The following is a 9327-nucleotide window of genomic DNA, read 5'->3' as shown; positions in this document are numbered from 1 at the left end:
CACTTGCCCTTGTTGAACCTCAGGAGGTTCCTCTCCGCCCAGCTCTCCAGCCTGTCCAGGTCTCTCTGAATGGCAGCACAGTCCTCAGGTGTGTCAGCCACTCCTCCCAGTTTGGTATCATCCACAAACCTTCTGAGGAGGTACTCCCTCCCCTCATCCAGGTCGTTGATGAGTAAGTTGAACAGGATGGGACCCAGTACTGAGCCCTGGGGGATGCCACCAGCCACAGGCCTCCAACTGGACTCCACGCCACCGATGACAACCCTTTGAGCTCTGCCTTTCAGCCAGTTCTCAATACACCACTGCCCACTCGTCTAACCCACATTTCCTGAGCTTATCCAGGAGGATGTTATGGGAGACAGCGTCAAAAGCCTTGCTGAAGTCAAGGTACACAACGTCCACTGCTCTCCCCTCATCTATCCAGCCAGTCATTCCATCATAGAAGGCTATCAGATTGGTTAAGCAGGATTTCCCCTTGGTGAATCCAGGCTGGCTACTCCTGATCACCTTCTTTTCCTCCATATGTCCAGAGATAACATCCAGAATGAGCTGTTCCATCGCCTTTCCAGGRATGGAGGTGAGGCTGACMGGCCTAYAGYTGCCTGGTTCCTCCTTCTTGCCCTTCTTGAAGACTGGAGTGACATTGGCTTTCTTCCAGTCCTCAGGCACCTCTCCAGTTCTCCAGGACCTCTCAAAGATGATGGAGAGCGGCCTGACAACAACATCCGCCAGCTCCCTCAGTACTCAATGGTGCATCCCATYTGGGCCCATGCATTTGTGGATGTCTAGCTTGCCCAGAAGGTCTCTAATCCTATCCTCCTCAGCCAAAGGAAAGTCTTCCCTTCTCCAGACTTTCTCCCTTACATCCAGGCTCCAGGATTCTTGAGGGCTGCCCTTAGCAGTAAAGACTGCAGCAAAGAAGGCATTCAGTAATTCTGCCTTCTCTGTATCTCTTGTCACCAGGGCCCCCGCCCCATTCAGTAGCGGGCYCACATTTTCCCTAGTCCTCCTCTTGCTGCTGATGTATTTGAATAAGCCCTTCCTGTTGTCCTTGACATCCCCTGCCAGACTCAATTCCAACTGGGCCTTAGCCTTCCTCACAGCATCGCATTTGACCTAACCAAATTTGAGGTGCTATTTTCTATAGTACGTAGGGGTTGTTCCATATGCTATTTAGGTAAACAGACATGGACTAACCTGATTTATGCCTCTTCCATTAATGACTATAGCTAGCCACTACTTCTGGGCTGAGAAAAAAACCTCCTGCCTAAAAAACCAAGAAGTAGTAACAGAAAAATGTTAATTTTTGTCTGAAATACTTTTGTCTTTGGAGATCTTTTGGTACCAGTATGGACCTGGTAAGCAGTCTTGGTTGAGATCCATGCTTATAGTACAGAGGCATCTGGAAAAGCCACATGCACTGTAACAAACCTAAATTGTCATGACTGATGCTTATATCTAATCAGCCCCACAGATATGACAGGGTAATTCTGCTTGAGTTGTTTACTCTCAGAGCTCTGAATCATGCAAGGTGTCAATTATACCAAAGTTCATAAGAAAATATTTAATTTACTAACTGTAGGATCATACAATGAATCAGCCTCTGAAGAAACAGGATTAATTAAAAAAGCAAACAATAATCGCCTGTAATTTTTAGAAGACTAGTAAAACAATATACAATCTAGTTCAGCTTTATTTTCCATATGCAAGTCAGATTATTTAAATTCATGCATAATGGATATATCTCTTTTATGATGTCTTGTTGCTTTCTATAGTATGAAAAGACAAACATTATGCAAATATAATGTCTTAAAAAGTCTCTTGTCAGACAGACATCATTTTCTATTTCTCTGTTGTTAATATAATTGACAAAATACTTGATACTACTGATTATGTTGTTTCTTGTAAACCACTTATTTAATGGGCTTAAACAGCTGTGTTTTTGCCTCTATGAATCTGTGATTTTGTTATGAAGCTGTAACCATGCTGTGAAAGAGCAATAGGCAAAGTCTTAGGCATACTACCAACCAGCTGGCAAACATTTGTTAGTAATAAAGGTACAATTCAATCAACATTGGTACACTTCTAAAAAAGCTGGAAGGTTTATTATATTCCTCCTTCTTCCTCCTTAAGTAGTTGAACTCATATGAAATGAACACAGATTTAACTTGTTAATCTAAATGTAGATATTTTTGATTTATATGGAATTTCTCCATAAAACTGTAGGCATCTGTCACTGTTTACAATTCCAGGTCTGACCSTAGGAGATCTTGAGTCAAGTCAGCTCTCTTTAGAATTTCTTCTAGGAGCCATTGTACTGGCTATAAAATTAGACCACAGGTTATCTCAACTCTAAAGGCTCCAAGATTAGAGAAGAGAAAACAAGATTGTAATTTAGACAGCAGTCTTGTTCATTCCTGTATTAGACTATCTTTCTGCATATGAAATTTGACTAACTTCTAGGGCAATAAAAGTAATCACAACAAACTGGCAAATTCTGGCTTAAGATTTTTGTTTGGAAATACAAACAATGATTTGCCCTATTTTGCCTTAGAAATGCTTCATGCTTTTCAAGTKTCTAACTACATTAAGTTAATTCTACAGTCTTAAACACTGAAAAATGTTACTTTCAGTTCAGTAAGACCTTTAGGATCAGGCCAAAAGAAACCTCATGATGTTCAACAAGGAGAAGTGCAAAGTTCAACATCTGGGGGAGAATATTCTGGCACACCAGGACAGACTGTGAACCAACTGGCTGAAGAATAGCCCTRCTTCTGGAATCAGGATGGATGTCAGGTCACACATAAGCCAAACAGTGTGCCCTCATATAATGCAAACCACATGCACATTAGGAGGAGTAYGGCCAGCAAACTTAGGAAGTTGTTATATTCCCTTCTACTTGGCCTGTGTGAGGCAGACCTGGAATAGTGTATCCAGGTTGGTGTCATCTAGTCCAAGCAGAAAATTAAGAAACTGAAGAAAGAACAGGAGAGGGTTATCAGGGGGGCAAGGGCATATAACCTACAAGGAGACACTGAAGGAAGCAAGCTTGCTTAGTTTGGAAAAGAGACTAAGGCTAAGGGGAACTAACTGTAGCCTAGAACTGATTGAAGGGGAATTACAAAGATGATGGTGTCAAAATTCTCTTGACAGTGGAAGATAGTAAAACATGAGACAATGGCCTCGAGTTGTAGCTGTGAGGTTCAGATTGGAAACTAGGAAAACCTTATAAACCAGGAGGGTACTGAGCCCTGGAAAAGGTTACTCAGAGAGGCTGTGGAATCTCCATCCCTGGAGTTGTTCAAGACTTAGCTAGACAAAGCCACAGCTGACATGATTTAATTTTGGCAACAGTTTTGGTACAAGTGGGAAGCTGGRCTAGATGACCTACAAAGATCTATTGCAACCCATATTTCTATGATTCTGTGTGAAGAACTGAAAGCTAGTTCGTATTCTTAAACATGTTTATTCTTGGATAAATCAGAAGTCTTTTTTTGTTTCTAAAGAAACCGTATGCAGTTTGCATTACAAAGCAGAAATTCAGTTTAAGCCAATGCCATCTTCATTGTTAATTTTCAGTTTTTCTCAGCTACATAAAAATGAAGTTGCTTCAATGAGAAGAAAACTGAGAACTAAGAATCCTAACTGGAGGCAAGCACCTCTGAGGGATGGAATTCAGACCTTATTTCTCTTCTCCAAATTTATAACTTCTCTACATTTCTCCACTCGTCTTTGTGGCTTCTTTGAACTCACTTTTAAGGCACTTTATATCCCCTGCTGTGTGTCAGGCACCTTGTTTATTAACAATAACTGGTAAAGGATTGTAACATCTAGGCACTATTTGCCCATGCAGTTTCTGAACTTTGCTGAAAAAGATCACTTGCAGACACAGAGAAGAGGGAGCATTTTTACTTTTAGCTATTCTGTAAATATAAAAAACAATAGGTTGGAATATCCTATGCAATAACGATTCACAGGAGTAACAGGATAGATGGACACATTTCATACACAGGATACTGTAAATTAGCCTCTACTGCAAATGAGCTTTTTCACTAAAGTTAAATAGCCGCAGGACCATCCTGATTTCATTTCCTCTCCTTCTCTACAAGTATATAGCGTAGCTAGAAGAAGCTAGTCTCAAGTACAGTGTGTCTGAACATCAGATACTTCAGATCTATCCGAGGAATGAAGAGGRAGAGAGAATCCAGTCCAGAAAATCRTAGTAAAAGAACACTAATTTCTTGTCAAAAGCAGTTTCATTCTGCTCTTCTCCCTGAAAATACAGAGCCTCTGTGACAAAATAGCTTAATATGTACAAAACAGATTGATAAACCATAATGAGCAGATCTTTTACAATTAGATAACAGGGGAAAGGAGATAAAAAACTAAGTTTTATACTGATAGATCCTAGAAAATATCAGTCAGACTGACAACATAAAAGAGTCACCAATCTGCAATTACACTAGCAAAGAAACTTTACTTCTTGACTTCGGTTTTGCCTCGGCTTTCTTTGGCTTTGGATTCGTCTCACTAGAGAAACAGAATAGAAAAAAAATGAAGGTCATTTTCATCAGTTTTCCTTTAACTCAGCACTCAGAGCATTTATCTTTATATCGAATAGATTTATATTTTTAATATTAAAACTGCAAGAAAGCATTATTCTCTCACTTGAAATGTCACATGTTGAGTATTATTGCTTGGTCTGACTGTTACAATGGAAGACAAAGGATGAGCTTAAAACCAAGAAGCCCTTTTCAGTTTCTGGTATCATAATTATTTTTAAAAAGCACATAACTCAGTTGTGGGTGAGAGTTAAAATCCATTAGTGTTGTTTGTGGCACAAGGACCAATGCTTTTCCATCACTGTTCTGGGTTATGAATTTCAAATGTTTCCTCTATTGGGCTGAGGCTTTTTACTTGCTGATGGAGCAAAATAGTTTTGTCCCTGATCGYGTATGTGCATGTATGTATACTGACCACAGGATGACTTCTAATTGAATGCCTAAGAAACTTAAGACATATCACGAAGGAAAATCAAGCAAAGTTATCTCCTGTGGGGTGCTGAATAAGGTTTTAGTTTYGAGTAAGGTGGAGTTGTAAAAGCCCCTGCACCTCCTCCAACAGAAAATTTTGAAATTCCTCTTGAAAAGAGATTTAATAGGTTGGCATGACTGCAACGTAGAATTTATTTTGAGTGGAAGAAACACGCAGACCCTCCATCCACWTGTGTTACACCTTTCTGCTCTTAGGAACAGCAGCTATTTCTCTCCAAATCATTACCAATTTTTTAATGCATGGCCAGCATCAACTTTATCCCCCTTAATAACACAACAAAAAAATTCCAAACTACTCTTTGATACTACCTCTTATCCTATTTCCCCTCAACTAGTAATTCCCACACATTCAAATCCCTAGTTCTGTTTAGTTCTCCAGCTTACTGTCAACACTCTCAATATCCTCCATTCTTCTCCTCCAGCAAGTCCCAGCAACAAATAAATTAATGCTAATTATCTCTGCATAGAAGATGACTAAGCAAGGTTAAGAAAAGGCAAACAACTGGTTAACAGTTTTATAGGATCCAATATTTTCTTTAGTACACAAAGACTGAGCACTTAAMAATAATGCTTCTTTGTGGGCTTTCTTGTAAATTTGAAGGAGCACTGACATCAGGAAATTAATATTCTTTTACTCCTAGAATATGAAATGCCACAAATATGGTCAAATATCTAGCTGAAGAGACTCCTTATCCAGAAAAAATTCTGCAAATCCAGAATTCCAYCAGGAGAGGAAAACCTGACATTTCAGTACTTCAAGACTCACTTCGAAGCTCTAGTTAAAGAAATTCAAAAAGAGAATCTGAAGCTGTGCAAGCAACAAATCTAAATCATGACTTTTTCAGTTCCCCAGTTACTGCTTATGGATATGGTCCAATTCTAATGCAGCTTTCAAAATATTTTGTCTTTTTGAGCTAAATAAAAWCTTAATGAGAAATTAACAGCAACCCCACCTTTTCATTTCACATTGCCATCTTGTTAGTTCTTTTTTTTCTTACTCAATTATTTTCTTCTTGTCAATCCTCATTCATTCACTTTTCACACATACCTCCATTTTAAAGAATAWTTAACATTTCTCTAAAATTAATGCTGTAGTGATTACTTATTATCTTAACAATTATCTCTTTAAAGGAATCATTAAAGAGACATTATAACTTTTTACAGTACAGTTTTATCAAAATTTAATTGTTTAAATCTTTTATTTTAAATGTTGGCCTGAACACTTACGCCCTCTAGTTATTCACAAACGTACTTATTCTTCAGATTTATTATTTATAAATTATTTTCAAAACAGTCTTACAATAACTTTGGTCAAAAATAAATTGTACTGAATAGTAAAAGGAGCCACTGTCTTCTGCCAAGTTCCTAATGGGTAGATACAGAGTAAGACAAACAGCATTTTGCGTCATTCACGAGGCTTTAGGATTTTTCAGCCTTCCTCCCTCTCATTCACTATAGAAAGAGGGCTGTTTCATATGCTTTCGTTTGTTACTCAAACATCAGGCACACTCTGCTACCCATTTCTGCACTATTTTAAAATTGCTGGCAGGATGAGTTCTCAGGACACCAACAGACTGTAATATAAACTGGGCTACAGTGAACTGACAAAAATTGTTATTCCTTAGTTCAACMTGCCCCAGCTGATGAGAGACTAGAAATGTCAGAAAGAAATTACTATGACATATCTATTTTTCCCCTTAATGCTACTTAAGACTGATAGAGGAGACCTTCTGGTGAAGGAGAGGGAAGGCAACAACAGCTTTTTTTCATCTGACAATTCATTAGCTACTGTCTTCTAAACTTTCTGCAGTGCTTGAACTAGTGTATGCATCTCCCACCTTAACCTGTTGCCCAGATTTTTTTTTCTTGGCCTCATTAGTGTGATCTTGGGCACCCTACTTCACAGTTCTTCCTCATTACCCAAAGACTATTGGATAGCACTGAAGCTACCCTTCCTTCACAGGGTAACTAAAATCTATGTATAAAAAATTCAGAACGTATAAACTTCTACTATAAGAGGTAACAATTTAACTGATTAGCATTTGTCCCCAGCAAAACATTCACTATGTATTAACTTATAAAAAGAAAGGTAGCAATTTAACTAATCAGTATTTACTTCACAAATCTGTAATTACTGTTTACCATGCAGAAAACTAGTACTTGATGATAGTCTACTGCTATCGTCAATAATCCTATTAAAAAAAGGCAAACAACTGGTTAACATTTTTATAGGATCCTATGTTTTCTTTAGTATACGAAGAATGAGCACTTAAAAATAATGCTTGTTCATGGGCTTTCTGGCAAATTTGAAGGAACAYTGACTGAAAAATTACACTGAAAAATTAATATTTTTTTACTCCTGGAATATGAAATGGAACAAATAAGGTAAAATATCTAGTTGAAGAGACTGCTTATCCAGAAAAAAATCTGGATCACTCTGAAGCAGTCTTTGTGGTTCTTAGAATCCTCTCTGAAAGCTAATTTTCTAAGGAAAATATGGCCAAGTAATTTTATGTTTGAACAAGTTTGTACCTGGATACTTGTTTAGGAATATAATTCAATTTCAACTTCTGCCTTACATTTTCCCATATAATTCTGTATGTTCCAGTGTTGCACTGAATGGAGGTATGTTTCTTATTATAGTTTTCCCAAAACATATTTTTGTGCTAAGAAAAATCCCATTTATGYTTTGTATTTACATATTGTATTCTTAGTCAGTCAAAGTCTAATTACAGTGACATCAACAGCTCCAAAGRTTGTTTGCCTTTGCCATGTAGCTATGGTCTGACAGAAGAGGATCAATGGCAACACAGGTAAGCTAAGGCAATTCTGCATTTTGTATGCATTCTCTACAAAAACCCTAAATCTCTGCAGAACAGTCTCAYGGTCTGAAAGACAGACATGGATTACCATGGTCCAAAGTGTCCACAAGCARCATTTCAGTCTTTTTCATATTTCATGATGATAACATTTGGAGGAAACATTGGGAAAATGGCTTGTAAAGCTGCTTATGCCAACACTACTACCCTCTCTTTTGGGCACACTCCACATTCACTACTGCCTAATCATTTGTTTAGATTCATAAAGTCACRTATTTGTAGCCTAATGAAAACAAAATACTCTTATTTCCACCTTGATAATAAAATAAAAACAATGAATACAAAGAATTATGGAGAAGCAACAACCAGAAATGATTTCTTATTTGCACTTTAACTAGTTTTAAAATTCTTCCTTGCTGTATTTCACTATTTGATCTAAGCATGTAAATATATTCTCTATTTAAAAAAAGTCAGTTTCAAACTTTCCTTGTGGGTGTAACATTTTTTTCTTCTGCCCTTAACTAAAAAGCGTGACTACTCTTCAACAACAAAAGGAGTTACTGTTTAATCAATTTGACATCATCAAGGAAAAAAAGGATCTTTACTATCAATTCAAGTCAGGAAGAAGAACCTCCACCCTCCTAAACAGCAACCTAGTTTATCAGTACGGTAAGTATCACTGAAAAGGACTAACTTAGGTGTTTCAAGCAAGAAGAAAAAAATATATGTCTAGGGTTAAAAGCTATAAGCTAGCCACTTGCCTGCAGTTGTGAGTGTGCAGCTATTGCATTTTGCAGATTACTCAGCAAATCTAATCTCCCTATCTGTCCTCGAACTCCACCACTGTAAGCCTTTCCTTCTATACSTTCCCATTTCATCCCATCCCATACTGTCAGTTAAAAAAAAAAAGCACTCCACACTTTCAGATATAGACTAAGTGGAATTCTGCTTCATGTTCTATGAAAGCCCTAAGTACTTCTGTAATTCCACAGAAATGCTTCTCAATAAAAATAAGGAAACAGAACATTCTAGTAGAAGAGAAATAGGCTTTTGGGACAGATTTGTAGTCCATAAGAACAGATATATTACCACCTTCTGATGTTGCATCCAATTCCTTTTTTGCCTCTGTGTCTGTTACCCTCCTTAAAATGGCAGTGCTGTCTGGATATCTAGTTGGAGTGCCAAACCTACATGACTGCACTCTCTGATGTGGAAGTGATGCAGTTGCATGCTCTTTCCTTAATGCTACATTGAAAGAAAACAAGAAAAGAGAAACAATTTCAATATTTTCGTAGAGACAGTTCTATAGACTTAAAACATGCTTCTTGAAAAAGTATGCAATAARAACTGTCATAAATTCAGAACAAAGGCCTGTACATAAATGACTTTAAAGGTACAGTTGAGAACATATATACATACACATATGGAAAATCTTTATTACTATATAYACAATC

This window comes from Rhea americana, unplaced genomic scaffold (genome assembly GCF_003343005.1).
Source record: "Rhea americana isolate MKP2758 unplaced genomic scaffold, rheAme1 scaffold_54, whole genome shotgun sequence".
In the NCBI taxonomy this organism is placed as follows: domain Eukaryota; kingdom Metazoa; phylum Chordata; class Aves; order Rheiformes; family Rheidae; genus Rhea; species Rhea americana.
The sequence above is the reverse complement of the archived record's forward strand: the minus strand, read 5'-3'. Positions refer to the sequence as shown.